Source organism: Myotis daubentonii, chromosome 4, assembly GCF_963259705.1.
Source record: "Myotis daubentonii chromosome 4, mMyoDau2.1, whole genome shotgun sequence".
Lineage (NCBI taxonomy): Eukaryota > Metazoa > Chordata > Mammalia > Chiroptera > Vespertilionidae > Myotis > Myotis daubentonii.
The window spans coordinates 73,410,074-73,428,980 of record NC_081843.1 but is presented as its reverse complement, the minus strand read 5'-3'; the positions used below and the strand labels follow the sequence as shown (position 1 = coordinate 73,428,980).

Here is an 18,907-nt window from a genome sequence, read left to right as displayed (position 1 = left end):
ACAGTTCTCCAGAATATACTGGTGAGACTTTAGCACTCACAGTTCTCCAGAATATACTGGTGAGAACCAGTTGACCTCTTTGAGCCTCAGCCTCTGAAAAATATAGATGTGTGTGTGTGTTGGGAGGGGTGGGGTGGGGGGCGGGGAGGGGGCAGGGTGAGGAATGATACGAATGGTCAAGGACATCACGTGTTCCTGGAACAGAGTAAGCAGTTCCCTGTCCCTCCCTCTATTATAATCTGTCAGGACTGAAGACTTGAGCAGTTTCATGGGTTCATACTGCTATTCCTAGCAATGCTATTCCTTAGTGATCACTACTCACTCTACACCCTTAGTTGGGGGTATATCCAAGGTGCACAAATAATTCTACTTGACTTACGTTTTAATTTTGAGTTAAAACCAGGAGTGATCTTCAACCTGAACTGCATTTAGCTCAGTAGTGTCTTTTCTCTAATTTCTTTGGTTGGGTTGTCAGAAAATATCAAAGCTTTCTTGTTAGTATTTGAAGACATTTCAGAGTCACATTAAAATATACTAGTCTTGGTTTCTATTCTGTTCTTCACTAACTTTACTAAACACTCCATCCTTTTTCTCCCCTCCCTCCCTCCCTTCTATCCTCTCCCTCTCTTCATTCCTTTCTCTAAATTTTGAAGAATTCATTCTTGTTCTCAGGTAATTTCTTCCCCACTCCTATGCCATCCTCCTCCTTCCTTTTTTCTATTCTATCTTGTTTCAGTGATGAAATCCCAGCTTCAGCTTCTTTAATCCCACTGAAACATTTTCTATTGTTTCCTGCATTGACATTATATCTATTCCCTCTGACTTCTCAGTGTTTCACCTCTTTCAATTTGCTGATTACCTCAATGTATTTAGTAACTTTTTCTTATTGTTTGAAAATTAAAAATTAAGATATGCATCTAGTGGTTCCTTAAAGTTGCTACACCTTAAACTCACCAGAAGGTTTTAACCGAAACACAGACTACTATGTCTTACCACTGGGGATTTTGATTTGGAAGTTCTGGGGCAAGACCCAGGAATTCTAGTGTAAAAAACAAATTTCAAATACTTTGACACTTCTAGTTTGTATAGAACGGCGTTTGGGAACCTCTAATCTGTGTTGCTTAGTATTTTTAGCTAGTATCAGCTTTTGTTGGCTGCATTGTATATCTCTTCTGTTTAATTTTTCTTGTTAGAGTTGTCTCTAGATATCCAGGTTGGTGCAACAGTGATAGGCCAAGTCTTCCTTTCCCAAAACACAAACAATAAATAGGAGTCAACATCTGTGAGCATTTCCTTGTGAGAATAGAGGTTGAGTATAAGGGGCTTTTAAAATAGTATACCATTTACATTAAATGCATATATTAAAACAGTTTGATGGAATACTTTAGTTAGGTTATTTGGCCTCTTTACTGTTTAATAAGCTAACAAATTAGGCTATTAATTTGCCTCTGGGTATAGTTTTAGGTACACCTTATAAGTGTTGCTATAATAGTGTTATCATTGTAGTTATTTTCTATATAATCTATGAGTACTTCTAATTAGGAGGCCACCAAAGGTGTTCAAGTTGTTGAAGATTTTCATTTTATTTTGTTTATCCTTAAAATTTTATAACTCTGTGGGCAGATAATAAAATGATGCATATATATATATATATATATATATATATATATATATATATATATATATACTAGTTTTAAGCCCCACTGCAAAAATTGTCAGCTTTTAACCAGAATAGGACCAGGGTGCCGGGAGCCGGTCCATCCTTGCTGTTTCAAGGGATGTGGCATATATGGCATACTGTTCTTAATATGTTTGCTCACCTTCTTGGCACTATGTGTTTTAATCAAGGTCACCTCTCTGAGAAAGGTTGTTTCCCCAGGTAGGGATTTTCCCCTGAAGTTAGGGAGGGAATAAAACCCCTTAACTAAGTGCCAGGCGGGTAATTAATCACTTTAACTACGAACAATCATGCTTAAGCTACATAATCTTTACTCCCTGTAATGGAGATAAGAAACGCCCTAACCTTTGGAATAGAGATTGATAGGATTGGAATCAACTGGTATAAATACAGATGTAACAAGACAACAGGACACAGAACCTAGACACAGAACCTACACAGAACCTATCACCCCAGGGAGAGCTTGTCAATCCTGCACTTTCCTGGGGTGGAAAGGCTGCAGTGGGGCTAAGGATAAGGCTCCTTGGGCCTACCTCCTCCCATGCCTTTACATTTACCTTTCCTTCCTCAGAAAAGCATGGACATACTTCTTGTATAAAATGTTCTGTCTGACTGGGAGTAACCTTAATTCCTCTGCTAGCAAGCATATGTGTTAAAAGATCAATACAGAGTCTTATTTCTTTAGACTCAGTATGGCATATCTTCTTAATCTAAAGATCAATACAGAGTCTTCTTTCTTTGGACTCAGTGTGGCACATCTTCTCAATCTAAGAATCAATACAGAGTCTTCTTTCTTTGGACTCAGTATGGCACATCTTCTCAATCTAAGTTCTGTACTATCCACCTTCTTACCCTACTTATCCTCTATAGGGGGGTCTGCAGTACCCTGGTGGAGTCCTATCCGTCCCGAGTGTGGGGTTCTCAATGGGGGGGGGCTTACCTAGGGGAATCCTGTTCCAGGGGTGTGGACGGAGTCGGCAAAGACTATCCACCCTCTTCCTACGGTGGAGTCCTATCCATCCCGAGAGTGGGGCTTACCTAGGGGTCCCTGTTCGGGCGCCAGATGCTGGGGTCCAACCTCAGCAGGTCCAGGGGTCCCCAAAGGTGTGGACGGAGTCGGCGAAGAAGGAATGACACAGAGACAGCGATCAGTTGATCAGCAGCCTAGCCAGGATCTCTAGCCAAGTTCTGGTCAGGATCTCCAGCGAAGTTCTGTTCAGGATCTCCAGCGAAGTTCTGGGTCCATGTTCTGTTGCTAGGTTCTCCAGCCAGGTTCTCCAGGTTCTCCAGCCAGGTTCAGTCACCAGGTTCTAGTCAGGTTCTCTTGCCATGTTCTATCCAGGTTCTGTAGCCAGGTTCTGTCTCTAGGTTCTTCAGCCAGGTTCTGTCTAGTTTCTCCAGCCAAGTTCTGTAGCCAGGTTCTGTCCAGGATCTTTTGCCATGTTCTCTCGCTAGGTTCTGTCTCTAGGTTCTGTGTAGGTTCTGTGTCTAGGTTCTGTGTCCTATTGTCTTGTTACATCTGTATTTATACCAGTTGATTCCAATCCTATCAATCTCTATTCCAAAGGTTAGGGCGTTTCTTATCTCCATTACAGGGAGTAAAGATTATGTAGCTTAAGCATGATTGTTCATAGTTAAAGTGATTAATTACCCGCCTGGCACTTAGTTAAGGTGTTTTATTCCCTCCCTAACTTCAGGGGAAAATCCCTACCTGGGGAAACATCCTTTCTCAGAGAGGTGACCTTGATTAAAACACATAGTGCCAAGAAGGTGAGCAAACATATTAAGAACAGTATGCCATATATGCCATGTCCCTTGAAACAGCAAGGATGGACCGGCTCCTGGCACCAGGGATGATGTACCAGCTGCTACTGAGATCTACAGTCAGAGCAGCTCTCTCAACATACCGTTATGAATAGCTTTCCTCTGACTACAGGTTTCACTATGACCAAAGAAGTGGCATTCTGACACTAAAAAGTTTCATTTTACATTTCTGTTTTGTTTAGGGACTGTGTATATTTTGTCTTTGGAACACATACGACACACTCATAGATATTGACTGACTGAGAGAATGAGTAACATCTGAGTGATGCAGGAAAGAGTAATTAGAAAACTCATCAATTTTGCTTAGTTACACTTTTCAGAGGTAATCATTTTTAAAGAGGTGTCCTCTGCCTTTTGGTTTTTCTTAATTAAGTGTAGCCTATTAGTAAATCAACATTTATTTAAGATCCTTCAACTTTGGATTTCACAAGGTTAATTCAACATTGGAAAGGAAAAGGAAGAGAACAAATATATGGAATATTTGCCAAGTATTGGACAAGGTATTTTACACATATAATTTCAAAACAGCTGCCTTCTGAAGTACTGTAGATGTTAGTCTACCTGTTAACTGATGATGACCAAGCTCAGGAAAGGAAGGGGAAGTAATTTACAAAAGCTTGCACAGCTAGTAAGCAGTGAAGACATTTAAACCCAGGTCTCTATAAGGTGGAAAATATTATTTCCACCATTATCCCATGAGTCTCCACCCTATGGACTCAACACTAAGATAATGAGACATGGTTACTGTCTCAGAGAACCTATTGCCAGGGATATAAAGTACAACATAGAAATATCAATAATAATAAAAGTGTAATATGCTAATTAGACCAGACGACCTTCCGGACGAAGCTGCCATGGTGGGGGCCGAGGCAGAGGCAGCCACGGCAGTGGTAGTGGCGGCGGCGGTGGCAGGGGCTGAGCCCCTTGCATGGATTTCTTGCATTGGACCTCTAGTAGTCTATAATATTGTAATAACTATGTCTGGTACTATACTTATCGGAGGGTAGGGAGCTGGGGGCCACCACTTCATAAGTTATATAAATATCTAACCACTATGCTGTACACTTGAGATTAATATAATATTGAATGTCAACTGTAATTGAAAAATAAAATAATTTATCAACAAAAAGACCTTACTGTCAAGTAGAAGACACAGGGTAAATACTAATTGTAATAATGCTAACTAGCAGTAAATAAACACTGTGGTAGAATTATCGGAGAAGTACTCTGTGAGCAGAAAATTCCAGTAAATCTCAAGTATTGCATGCCATCTAAGAGTGAGCTCTCTAACAGCCAGCTCAGTCACACTTTAAAAGCGACTCTTAAAACAGGGCTCACATGGTACCCAGTGTTGATAAGAGTGTGGTGAGAACGAAAGGCTCTTGTACAGGCTACTGACAGGAATGTGAATTAATAAACCTTTCTGGAGGGAAAGTTGGCAATATGTATAAAATCCTGAAAAATAACTTTGTTTTTGACCCTCAAATTCTACTTCCTAAGGTGTTATTTGAAAAAAGCAAATGTATAGAAAGATGTATCTATAAAGATGTTTGTCATAGCATTTTTTATAATAGCAAAAACCTGGAAACAATCTAAATATTTGACAACAGGTTAGTGGGTGAAGCGCTATGTCCTGTGATAGAATGCTATGTTAACTATTAGACATAGCATTGGTGTGGTCCCTTTCAGGGTGTCCTGAAGGTCAAAACTATTTTCATTGTAATACTAAGACATTTGCATTTTCCATTTTTATTCTCTCATGAGAGCACAGAGTATTAAAATTTCATTGATTTTTAAATTTTATTTTAAAATCCACATTGCAACTAATCTTTAAAACACTACCACTTGTCAAGTTCTGGTGTAGTATAAAGAAAAATATCCACAATAATCTGAAAATTGCTCTTCCTTTCCCAACTACATATCTGTGTGAGGCTAGATTTTCTTCACATACTTCTACTAACAGGACATATCAACATTTTGAATGTAGAAAACGGATATGAGAATTCATCTGTCTTTTGTTAATCCAGACATTAAAAGTATTTGCAAAAATTGAAAAAAAATGTCACTTTTCTCACTAAATGTTTTTTGTTGTTTATTTGGAAAATAGAATTAATTTTTATAAAATGTGTTATTAATGTTGATATGTAATAAGTTACTTTATTTTTAAATGGATTATTAGAATTTTTAAAAATCTGTTTTAATTGCTGATATTATAAATAGTAATACATATAACCCACATTTTTTTTTAAAATATATTTTATTGATTTTTTACAGAGAGGAAGGGAGAGAGATAGTTAGAAACATCAATGAGAGAGAAACATCGATCAGCTGCCTCCAGCACATCTCCTACTGGGGATGTGCCCACAACCCAGGTACATGCCCTTGACCGGAATCGAACCCGGGACCTTTCAGTCCGCAGGCCAACGCTCTATCCACTGAGCCAAACCGGTTTCGGCTAACCCACATTTTAAAAGGCTTTTTTGAGGTCCTCAATAATTTTAAAGAGCACAAAGTGGTTCTGAGACCCCAAAATTTGAGAATAATAATTGATAAAGCACATTACAAAGCATATCATTTGTGTAAAAAAAAAAAGGAAAGAAAGGAGCATATTTCAGGATAGAATGGCAATGAAGAAAATACCCAGTATTTAAAAAGTAGCCATCTTTGAGTGTTGGAATTGCTGGTTGGTTTAATTTTCTTTTTTCATGCTTTTCTGTTTTCCTATATATTCTACAATGGAATTTGTATTTGGCAATTAGGGAAATCTTGAATTTTCACCTGAATTTGACTGAAGAACGGGAGAAAAGTATTAGCCTATATTATGTTTAAAAAAACGTTTTACTAGATCACACATATAATTTTTTGCTGGATTTTTGTGTGGGTGAAGAATAAAAGAACATTATGAGATATTTATCTTAATTTTGAGAACTGCTATAAGAGATCTAGGTGCTTTAAAATGTGTAAAAATGATTTGGGGGAATCAGAATTTTACGTGAATCCGATTTATTCCAACACAGTCTTCCATAAAAATGATTAAATCTTTTGCTGGCTTCCTATTTTGAGATTTTTCAGCCAACAACAAAAAGGCTAGAGCAAGTTACTGGCAAGTTATTTCCCAGTGTATCAACAGGAATCTTACTTGATCTCTTACTTATGATTTCCTATGGAATTTGAGAGACTTCCTTTTAGGATGTTGGTTTACCCTCTGCATTATGTCGCAGGTTAAAAGTTTCTTGTTCTTTTATAGCCGTGGTGTTAGACTGTCCGCGAGGTCTTCTGGATGTTTCTCATGATAACGCTGGGTCTAGCCCGGCTGCTGCTGCTGTGCCTTCAACTCTGTAGAAACCAGGCACTTGTGCCACCTGCCCAACATGACAAAATTGGATTGAAGTGTAATAAGCACTAAGGGTGGTAGAACGAGTATAAGAATGTAAAATACCTAGACAATTGCTTAGAAAGTTGAAGGGGAGAGAGGCAAAGTTTAGCTATCGATACTGATTTTATTCCCAGATTTTGTAAATTGTGTTCTTGAGAGATTAATCTTTCAGATTGCAGTTCTTCTAAGTTCACAATGGAGAGGGGAATAACTGCATTAATTTTTAAAAAAGGTTCCCACCCCAACCTTTATAGATCATTGGTTTGAGAATAAAAAAAAAAAATGGAGATTGGGAAACTTTCTAAACACTTTACGTATGCACAAAAGAACATACTTTCTAATAGTGCAGAAACCACAAAGTTAGTGGTGGTAATGAATTGTCTTCCAGAGCTGATCTAGCACAAAATGTCTAAGGATTTGTCAGTAACAGTGACAGCATGATTAATTTTCCTTGATGGATTATTGGCAGCACTAGTTTGAGGACTAGATCAAAAGTCAGTGGAGCCCAGCTGGCATGGCTCAGTGGTTCATGAACATCAACCTATGAACCAAGAGGTTCTGGTTCGATTCCGGTCAGGGCACATGACCAGGTTGGCATGGAGGAGGCAGCTGATCAATGATTCTCTCTCATCATTGATGTTTCTATCTCTCTCTCCCTTTCTCTTCCTCTCTGAAATCAATAAAAGTATATTTTTTAAAAAGTCAGTGGAGTGCTCGAGCACTTGAACATTAAAGAGAAGATATGTGGTGGTTGCTCAGTCAAAATTTTCCGGTCTAACTCCTCTCCCCCTCCCATCTTGTACTCCTCTATATGCAGCAAAGATTCTCAAGGACATTCTCTCCATAGTTGGAGGGCACCCTTATTGTGCTCCTAGTGGTATCTCCGTGAGGGTGATTCATATAGGCCCAGGAGAGCCAACCCACTGGCCCCCAAGCCGCTCTGCTGGTGCAGGCAGAGGGTCCTCTCTCCGGAAGCCTCAAGGTTGGCCGGTTTTTTACTCATCCCTGCTCATCGCTGCAGCATGTGCTGGAGTGAGGTCTGGGTATGTTTTACTATAATTGTTTCTTTTAAAAAATGGTAAAGAAAAATGGCATATACCCTACTAGGTATATGGAAAAACCTTCATTCCATCTAGTAGAGGAGCTGGGTATTATTTTTAAATGTATTGTTGTTATTTTCCAGGCCACAATTTAAGGACTCTTTCTCTGTTGCAAACTTAAGAAAAATTGCTCAAGGAAATGAGGAAACCGGATCAGATTTCTTCTATTTTTTGGACCAATTAGCCCTTGTCCTTAGTGCTTTTATGAAGTTTGCATCGTTGTTGTCAGAAAAAAAAAATAAAAACTGGAACAGCAGGGGAGAAATCTCTCCTGACTCACTGATATATTTTTAAAAGATCCCAGCCTGACACATTCTATTCAGATGAAGTGCTCTGTTTCCTAGTAACCACAACTCAACCTTCACAGGAACTTGACAGCAGTGTCTGGTGGGGTACAGTTTCTGTTCTGTGCGAATACTCAATAGCTGTTGAAGAATTCCAGTGCTCAAGAGCTAAGCTTGTGTTTAACTCTTCAGCTGGGAATCCCAGAACACGAATGTTCTTATCTTCCATGGTTTTTCACTTACATCTCTAACCAGGGTTAATATTGCCCATGGCTGATGGTTTATTTTTCCCTTCACTCTTGGGTCTAACTATATTAGTGGCCCACAACTAGTATAATTTTGAAGACATTTTTGGTTGTCAAAACTGGGGGCAGGGTACTATTAGCATCTAGTGGATAGAAGCCAGAGATCTTACTGAATATCTTCAGCCCACAGGATAGCCCCCCATAACAAAGAATTTTATGTAGCCGAAAATGGCAATAGTGCCACTGTTGAGGAACTCCCAAGACCACACATAATTGACTTGCCCATGTTTTGGTTTGAAATAGTCACTAAGCTATGAACCAGCCCTGTCATACCATAGTTGATTTATTTTGGTTCTCTGGATCTGGCACCTTTATGCCCTCAGTTTTCTGTAATAGTAGAGAATTTAGTAATTTCAAAGTTCTGATGGGTTCTGTAACACCGTTACCCACAACTAGGTAGACATTTCCTACTTTGAAGTAAATGGACAAGTTTGTGCAGGTGGCCCACATGTAATATTTTGGATGGGAAGGGATGGACAGGAAAGAAGGAAGATACTCACTATTTTGAAACCTTGTACCTCCATTATAACTTTTTAATTGATTGATTTGAGAGAGAGAGAGAAAGAGAGAGAGAGAGAGAGAGAGAGAGAGAGACATTGATTGCTGTTCCACTTATTTATACATTCATTGGTCGCTTCTTATATATGCCCTGACTGGAGATTGAACCCACAACCTTAGCGTATCAGGATGATGCTCTAACCAACTGAACTACCTGACCATGGCCTTGAAACCTTATACTTTCAAATGGAACACCTTTTTTTTTATCTAGTCCTGGTTGTAAGGTCAAGCACATATCTTAGGCACTCAATAACTCATGTTACCTCAGCTGTTAATAACAAATATACAGCCCAGCCAGTGTGGCTCAGTGGTTATGCGTTGACCTATGGACCAGGAGGTCACGGTTAGATTCCCAGCCAGGGCACATTCCTGGGTTGTGGGCTCAATCCCCAGTGGGGGGCATGCAGGAGGCAGCTGATCAGTGATTCTCTCTCATCATTGATGTTTCTGTCTCTCTCTCTACCTTCCTCTCTGAAATCAAGATATATATGTATATATACATATATGTGTATATATATATATATATACACACACACACACACACACACACACACAAGTATACATGTAAACCATCGTTAACTCATTATCAGGACTATCTAAAGCCCTGAGAAAGATAGGATGATGGGTAATTTCCAATCTGCCTGGAGGTTAGAGTAGTATTTTGGAACCATCTGTATTATACTAACATATATGCCACTGGGTCTTTTGATTTTAAAGATTACAGACTTTTGTGAAGTTGCCCCAAAGCACACCGAGATATACCATATGATTTCACACTTCCCTCCTTTTGCACATATTGTTCCTTTTGACTGAATTGCCCCCAAAACACCTGTTCTTCCTGGAAAACTCATTTTTATCTTGCAAAACCTTATATCAGCTTTTATACTCTGTGATTATATTCCAGACCCCTCCTCTCACGTGTTCCCACAGCCTGCCCCAATCCACTCAAAGTTTAAAAGTTTCCTTCTCTGTAAATCTGCATATGAGGCTGGGTAATGTAAGTGCAGAAAGGAGAGAAATAAGCTTGGTGATAGCTAGCCGTCTCTAACAGAGAGCAAAGAAACAACTCTCTGTATAGCAGACAGAAAATGGAATCTATTAGAAGAATTTTAAAGAGCTCACAGAAAGAATGGCAGACTGGGGAGCTGAACAGGAACCAGGGGAGTGCTGTGGGGCCCAGGGAACAAGAAGGACTGATCCGGCCTGAGTGCCGTGGGGTTTCAGCCTTCCAGTCATTTCTGCTTAAGATTCAAATTCCTGACGGGTAGGGCAGTGGGGTAGGTGGGTCCCAGTCAGCTGAGTCTGAGTAGCTGCCCATTTCTGAGCTTCTAGACCAGTGATGGCGAACCTTTTGAGCTCGGCATGTCAGGATTTTGAAAAACCCTAACTTAACTCTGGTGCCGTGTCACATATAGAAATTTTTTGATATTTGCAACCATAGTAAAACCAAGACTTATATTTTTTATATTTATGTTATATATTTAAATGCCATTTAACAAAGAAAAATCAACCAAAAAAATGAGTTCGCGTGTCAGAGGTGTCATAGGTTCGCCATCACTGTTCTAGAAGATGGCAGGGCTGACCGTCCAATGGCTCTTTATCTCATTCAGAGTAAAATCCAAACCCTCCCGATGGCCCATCAGTCTAGGTGAACTGGCTCCCAGCTACCCTTCTCATCTTTCTCTTTCCCTCCCTCTACTCTAGCACTGTCTCATCTTTGCTGTTCGTGTTTGCCAAGCAGTCTTACCTCAGCGATTTTAATACTGTTGTTTGCTGTGCTCTTTCTCTTAATATTTGCATGCTCACTCCCTCACTCCTTTCAGATCTCTGCTCACAATCTCTTTAATTGAGAGATCTTCCTTGACCACCCTACATAATATAGCACCCCAACTCATAACCATCGCCCTCTATCCCACTTACTCTATTTTCTTCATAGTACTTACCGCCACCTAACATTTGTTCATTTGCTTTGTTTTTTTTTTTTTTTTTCTGTCTTCCCTCTACTAGAATTTAAACAACATGGGAGACTGTTTTATTTCCATGCTGAAAACCAGATCCTGGGTGAATGACAGAGCAAGCACTAGAATCTAGGTCTCCTTCCTCCTGTTAGCAGATGGCAGCAGAAGCAACCTTAGACCTAGCATTGCCCTAGGCCCGTGGTCGGCAAACCACAGCTCGCGAGCCACATGTGGCTCTTTGGCCCCTCGAGTGTCGCTCTTCCACAAAATACCATGTGCGGGCGCGCATGTATAGTGCGATTGAAACTTCGTGGCCCATGCACAGAAGTCGGTATTTTGTGGAAGAGCTGGTATTTTGTGGAAGAGCCACACTCAAGGGGCCAAAGAGCCGCATGTGGCTCACGAGCTGCAGTTTGCTGACCACTGTCCTAGGCTAAAGTAACCTGAGGCATTTAAGAATATCAACTTTTTTCTTTTTTGCAAATCTGACTCAAATAGTCAACCCTTATTCTTTGCAGCTTATAGACGTTTTTGTTATGGATATAATATCATCACTGACCATGGGTTTGCTTTAAAATTGGTCTGTGTTGCTTATAAAGCATCGTGTCAATCACTATGGTTTTGGAGTTCTGAAAGCTTGTGCAAAAAAAGGTGTGCACTTGCCTGTGTGCTTGTGAAGGAGACTCATGGGATCAGGGCATTGCTGAGTTCTGACAGGCGAATTCCTCTTGGTCTGATTGGTCCACATATCACTTTATGGTGGATACTAGCAAGCATGTAAGTCAGCTATCATATCTGTTCTTGCTGTCAGGTGATGTCCTTTAGGCTCTACCAGCTGCAGTATATGTGATCATTTATTTATTTTGTAAAATGACAAGTAGAATTGCTACACAATTCTTTTCCTCCCTAACTTCAGAAGCAATTGATAGATAAATCAAAGGAATGGCAGATACAGATCAAAATGTCAACTTTAGTACTGATAAAGCTAATGATATCAGAGAATATGGCTTAGGTACAAAAACAACAAAGTGCTTTCTAATACCAAATTTCAGAAATAGTCAGATTTTTTTTTTTTTAAATATATTTTATTGATTTTTCACAGAGAGAAAGGGAGAGAGATAGTCAGAAACATCGATGAGAGAGAAACATCGATCAGCTGCCTCCTGCACATCTCCCACTGGGGATGTGCCGCAACCCAGGTACATGCCCTTGACCGGAATCGAACCCGGGACCCCTCAGTCCGCAGGCCGACGCTCTATCCACTGAGCCAAACCGGTTTCGGCCAGATTTTTTTTTTAATCCTCACCAGAGGATATGTTTTTAATTGATTTTAAAGAGAGGAAGAGAGAGAGAGAGAGAGAGAGAGAGAGAGAGAGAGAGAGAGAGATAGATGAGAGAGAAACATCGGTTCAGTTGCCTCCTGTCCAGTATGTGCCCTAACAGGGAATGGAACCTGCCACCTTTTGATGTACGGAACGATGCTCCAACCAACTGAGCCACACTGGCCAGAGCAGAAATAGCCAAATTTATATCCCAAGTCACAGGCTCTGAAGACCTCTTCACATGAGGACCTGCCTTGTATACTTTATAGCACCAGGAACAGAGTAAAATGGGGAAGAGTGATAGAGGGAAGGTAAGCCAGGAAGGAGTGTTATAACAGATGTTCTTCCACATGGAAAGAAACAATGGAATGAGAAATTAGTGTCTCAAGTAATAATTTTAAATAAATTGCTATCATGTATTTTAAGATTTTCTAGGTAAAAAGAACTTTTAAAATTTAAAAAGATACGAATCTTTATACTGCACCCTTGTATAAAAGGAGCAGGAAAATGTTCACATACAACTGAGTGTTCTCAAGCTAGTCTGGGAGAACTTTGGTTGTGTCTAGTGATGCTCTTGTACAGGTGAGGGCTTAGACAAGGACCTGATTACTGTGGAGCTGCCTCTAGTGCAGCCGTGGGCAAACTACGGCCTGCGGCCCCTTTGAAATGAATAAAACTATTGAAAAAAAAGACCGTACCCTTTTATGTAATGATGTTTACTTTGAATTTATATTAGTTCACACAAACACTCCATCCATGCTTTTGTTCTGGCCCTCCAGTCCAGTTTAAGAACCCATTGTGGCCCTCAAGTCAAAAAGTTTGCCCACCCCTGCTAGTGGCAACATGCAAACACATCCTAGATTTCCAGTGAATAAAATAAGAAAAAAGTAATTTATAGTTCTATCACAATTCTGTAGCTCAGATCAAAATGGTTAATTTGAAATTAATTGTAAGATCTTTTAGAAAATTTAAACCACATGGTTACCTTGCTAAAAAAAAAAATCCTGCCCAGCATACTGTACATAGAGTTCAATAAATACTTGTTCAGTGAATGAATCTTGACTTTAGCTTCAATTTGAAATCAGTTGAAAGCCGATGATGATTGGAAAAGTCTTGCAGTTTTGAACTTCTTCTGAAACAAAAATTCCATGCCTGTGGGCACTAATAAATGGAAACCAGAAATGTACAGAAAGAGTAACGTAAGCTCTTAACTGCTTTCTACTAAACCTAATTGACAGGAATAGCCCAAACTCCCCATTTTCTCTGTAAAACAGACTGATACCCAAAGCAAACTAACCACTCCTGATAGAAGGCTGCTGTCTAATAACACCCATTATTTTGAGTTACATGTTTACGAAGGGCCAGTTGTGATTATTTTCATACCATTTTGTACTAGTTGTGCTAGTTATTATTACATGATTTATTTAAATATTACTGAAGCTGATGAAATATGTGTACAAAAGTAAAAGAGCTGTTCCTCTGAAAACGAAGGTCAATGTATTGGAAAGACTTCATGAGAGGAGAGCCCTTAAAAGAACCGCTAAACCACATGATCCCTGCTCACAGGTTGTTTATGGCCTTGTAGTGTAGCTATGATATATGTAAAAATAACTCCCATGTAGGGTGTAAATGCCTTAGGAAGAGTTCACATTGAGATTCCAGAAATTTAGGAGAAGACAGTTACTTTTGGCTTACAGCATCAGTGATGGCTACATGGAGAAGCTGATTTGTGAGCTAGTCTCTGAAGAGTGTAAAGTTAGGATATATAGAGGCGATTCATTCCAAGTGAAGAGAAGGATGTAAGAAAAGACACAAGGGAGAAGGCCAGTGTTTGGCTGGAGCACATGGTTTATGACCATGGGTATTGCACTTTAAAAATTGTTCTGGTTACGAAGGGGAAGAATGGGAAGTAAAACTAGAAAGATAACTAGGTTCCAAATAGTAGAGAGCCCTAACTTCCAAGCTTGTAAAATGTCTGGTCATTGTGAAAATAAGATACTTATTCTTTTTTTTCTTTTTATTGATTTCAGAGAGGAAGGGAGAGGGAGAGAGAGAGATAGAAACATCAATGATGAGAGAGAATCATTGATTGGCTGCCTCCTGCACGTTCTGCACTGGGGGTCGAGCCCACAACCCGGGCATGTGCCCTTGGCCGGAATCGAACCTGGGACCCCTCAGTCTGCAGGCTGATGCTCTGTCCACTGAGCCAAGCCGGCCAGGGCGAGATACTTATTTTTCTGATCCACAATGAATTTCTGTGGTCTTTAGTATATCTACAAAACAAGCACTTTATATTAGAGCATAATGCTGTGTCATAATTTTTTCATTCATAGTTACATGGATATTTTTTCTTAATTCCCTAATGGTTTATAAGCACTGTTTAATCTAAGCTACTTTGCATTACTTTGCTCAGCAATGCATATAATTAATTTTCTGCTAAAGACATAAGGATTCAATTAATTCTTGGTGAAATATTAATTAATGATTATGCTTTTAAGAATTCTTCCTTCTTTTTTTAAGGCCCTCATAAAATAGTAACAATTTGTATTATAAGATCACAAGTTTGCTTGGTGTTTTATATATTAAAAACATGTTTTCAAAGTTTGCAATATAAGCAGGATCATAAGTGACTTTATTGCTGTGTTTTAACAATCTATAATAATAAAAGCGTAATATACTAATTAGATTGGACATCCTTCCAGATGTCCTTCCTTCCGTACAAAGCCGCAGTGGGCGACAGAGGCAGCAGAGGCCCCCTGGCGGTGGGCAGGGACCGGGGCCAAGGCCCTTGCATGAATTTCATGAATTGGGCCTCTAATCCTAATATATAAAAGCTCAGGGTCGTAAGGACAGATCACGACCAAAGGCTGACCAACCCGGAAGTCCTTCAGTCAGCGCTGGGTTGCCGTGGCTACCCAGCACTGACTGCCCCACTGCAGCCTGGCGATCCAGCACTGTCTGCCCAGGGGGCTGAGACCCAGATAGAGAGGCAGGGTCTGATCCGCAGCCTCAGGGGCAGCTGCTGATCAGTACTTGCCTCTCTCTTTCTCTCTCTCTTTCTTCCTGGGCTTTGCCAGCAGCCAGGCCTTTCTCTCTCGGCCTCAAAGGGGACTGCAGTTCAGCCCCACCTCTCTAATCAGGCCTGGAGATAGGCCCGAGATGCTGACTGGCATAGGAACCAACCAATCAGAACCAAATCTGGGTGCTATGGGGAGCCACTGGCTGCCTAGCAGGTGGAGCTTTTGACGCTGACTGGCGTTGAAGCCGACCAATCAGAACCAAATCTGGGTGCTGTGAGGACCAATGGCTGTCTAGGAGGTGGAGCTTTTGATGCTGACTGGAGTAGAAACCGACCAATCAGAACCAAATTGGTCAGCAGAGGAGGCAGTTGGGGGCGAGATCAGGCCGGCAGGGGAGGGCCATTGGGGGCGAGATCAGGCTGGCAGGGGAGGGCAGTTAGGGGCAATCAGGCAGGCAGATAGAGGCAGTTAGGTGCAATCAGGCAGGCAGGCAGGTGAGCAGTTGGGAGCCAGCGGTCCCAGATTGCGAGAGGGATGTCCGACTGCCAGTTTAGGCCTGATCCCACAGGAACGGGCCTAAACCAGCAGTTGGACATCCCCCAAGGGGTCCCCAATTGGAGAGGGTGCAGGCTGGGCTGAGGGAACCCCCCCCTTCTCTGTTCACAAATTTCGTGCACCGGGCCTCTAGTTGATATATAAAGCACTTTAACAGATTTAGTCGGGGAAAATTCTACCCATGACCTTGTTTTGTTTGTTACACTTTTGGTTAATGTACTGATATTGTTGGAGAGTAGCATAAAGCAACATGCAAATCTAAGCTATTGTTCCTAATTATATTCCTATAAGGAACTTTAATGCCACTTTAGCTGTTAGCCATAGGTAGGTATAACCAGTTCCTAGAATACGTATCTTGAGCCTAATAGAAACAAAAGGTAATAGTTTAAAATTTTATCTTTAAGAACAAACTAGTTTGAGGACCTTTTACTTCTTTAGAAGTGTAGTGTTTTTGTTTGTTTGTTTGTTTTTTAAGTAAAAAAATGAGAGTACCAATTCAAAACAAAGATATTGGTGAAATAAGGGAAACTATTGTTTTGGTAGCTCCTCTTTGATGGCTAGTCATTTTCTCTTTAAAAATTTCAATTTGGAGATACATATTCTCTTTTTCTGTGATGGGTTTTCACTTTATGGCCCTGACTCAGCATTCCCATGATATATTTACTGAACAGCAAATTTTAGAGTTAAAACAGAAATCTATTACGTAGAGGTAGGGTGGAGGTGGGTACTTGGAAATAAAATGAGCTAGGAATCAGAGAACTAAGGATTTTGAACTTTGTTTTCTACCACAGGTAGAAGGAATTTGCTGAGATTTTTGAGCAGGGAGTGACATGATAAAAAATTTTAGTAAAGCTGGTGGAAGATGGGCAAGATGAGTTGAGGGTGGGGGCAGATAAGCGGTACATATAATACTAGCTGAACAGTTAGGAATGTAATATAAAAATCTAGAGGTGATGTGGTTAAAAAAATAACAACACTAGGTCAGGGTGGATTAGTAACAGAGAGGGCACAGATGCAAGAGCCATTATGAAGGTCCAGGTGACTAGAGAGGAAGCCTGAGTGACTAGGTGAGCATGAAAGGGTGAGGTGGGGAGGGTAATTCTTATAAGGAAGGTGATGAATTTAACTTTAGTTTTTTTAAAATATATATATTTTTATTGATTTCAGAGAGGAAGGAAGAGGGAGAGAGAGATAGAAATATCGATGATGAGAGAATCGTTGATTGGCTGCCTGCTGCACACACCTACTGGGGATTGAGCCCACAATCCGGGCATGTGCCCTGACCTGGAATTGAACTGTGACCTCCTGGTTCATAGGTTGATGCTCAACCACTGAGCCATACCAGTCAGGCTAGCTTGCTTTTATTTTTTTAGTTTGAGGATATTGATTCATTTCAGTCTAGGATGTGTTATATTTGACAATTTTTTTTTTCTTTCTGTGCTTTAATGTTCCACAGGTCCCCGGCCGGGCCATCTCCTGTCGGGCCTCCCCTCCACTCACTCATTTGGTCTGTTTGCAAGTTACTCGATAATAGAAAAATAACCACAAATTCTGTGTCTGGCATATAAAAACTGAGCAAAAATTATCCCATCGCTCATTACCTTAAAACAAAACATCTTGGAAAAAATACAACATAGGTTTTTAACTTCTGCAGTATTTTTTCATATAAAACACTAGTAAAATAGGCTTCTTAGAAATTAAATAGTGAAATATCAACCACATTATACACATCGTTACAGTACAAGTGAATGAGGCCAAGTACCCAGCTGTGTCTCAGGGCTGAGAGGGGCCGCTGCATGCGGCTTGTGTGGCCTCTCTCCTGAGGTCGCAGTCACTTGAGCAAGAGCAGCGGACAGATGGACAATGGCCCAGAGGGAAGACTGGTGCTCCTAGGCTGGCAGGGACAACGGCGTTACTGCTCATTCCTCCAGGTCTCTCTGTCATGTAGGCTGTAGCTCAGGCCGCTGGTGCAGAGAGCAGCAGAACTGACACAGAGCGCACTCAAGCTAAGCCAGTGATCCTTTTTCTAGGGGTGTGGGTGCCACAGATCCCCAGATCCCAGGGCAGGCAGCAGGGGCCGAGCACCTGACCCCTGCCAGCCCTACTCTGAGGAGCATCTAAGTCCGGCGCTGCTTGGCAGCACTGGGGCTGGAGGGGTTGCTGTTGGCGGTCCGGACCTTGTCGGTGACTCAGCTGCGCTTGCGCTAGTCCACCCCTTCCTTGGCCCCCAAGTCTGAGGAGTTCTTGTCTCTGTCTTTGCTGCACTTTTTGGTTGCTTTCCCCAAGCTTCCATCATCGACTCCATTGTGGGGGTCCATGCCTTCCTTCATTTCCTCTTCAATGGTCACTTTTCCTTCGCGGACTTCTTGAATGATTTCTTTCGGGAGGACCAAGTTCCTTTCTGGATTTGGGAATGGAAGAATCTCAGACTCGTGCAGCGCCTGCATGTCATACATGGTGCTCAGGTGGTTCCAGATGACCTTGGACGGCACCTGCCTGCCGATGTTCTGGCTGAACTTGTCCCTGATACAGATCATGTGGAAGTGCCGGTTCACACCGACGGGCTCGTGGCCCAGCATGGCGTGGAAGAGGCACACCTCCACCTCGGGGCTCCACACCACCGTCTCCTTGGTGGGGCTGGTGGCCGCCTCCCCCGGGCCCTTGTCGCCCGCCGCGCCCCCCGTCGCCCACCTCGGCCTCCCCCATGGCCCGGCTCAGCTAGGAGCCCCCGGCGGGAGTGGCGGGGCCATGGCTCCACGCAAGCGCACTCGCCTATTTGACAATTTTTAAACTTTATTTTGTATACTTCTCTATTTTTGATATGGGTGGTAAGTTTATCTCTATATTTTAATTTCACATTAATACTTTAGCTGGTAAATGTATGATATTTACTTATTATAAGTAATTAATATAATGTTTTTATTATA

General features: G+C 41.2%; 1 protein-coding gene and 1 pseudogene across 2 annotated transcripts in view; one reads left to right on the top strand and one right to left on the bottom strand.

Moving 5' to 3' along the window:
- CMYA5 (cardiomyopathy associated 5) overlaps positions 1 to 18,907 on the top strand; it is a 102,964-nt gene that overhangs the window by 17,126 nt on the left and 66,931 nt on the right. The window lies entirely within an intron of this gene.
- On the bottom strand, positions 17,615 to 18,686 carry LOC132233482 (MRG/MORF4L-binding protein-like; annotated as a pseudogene).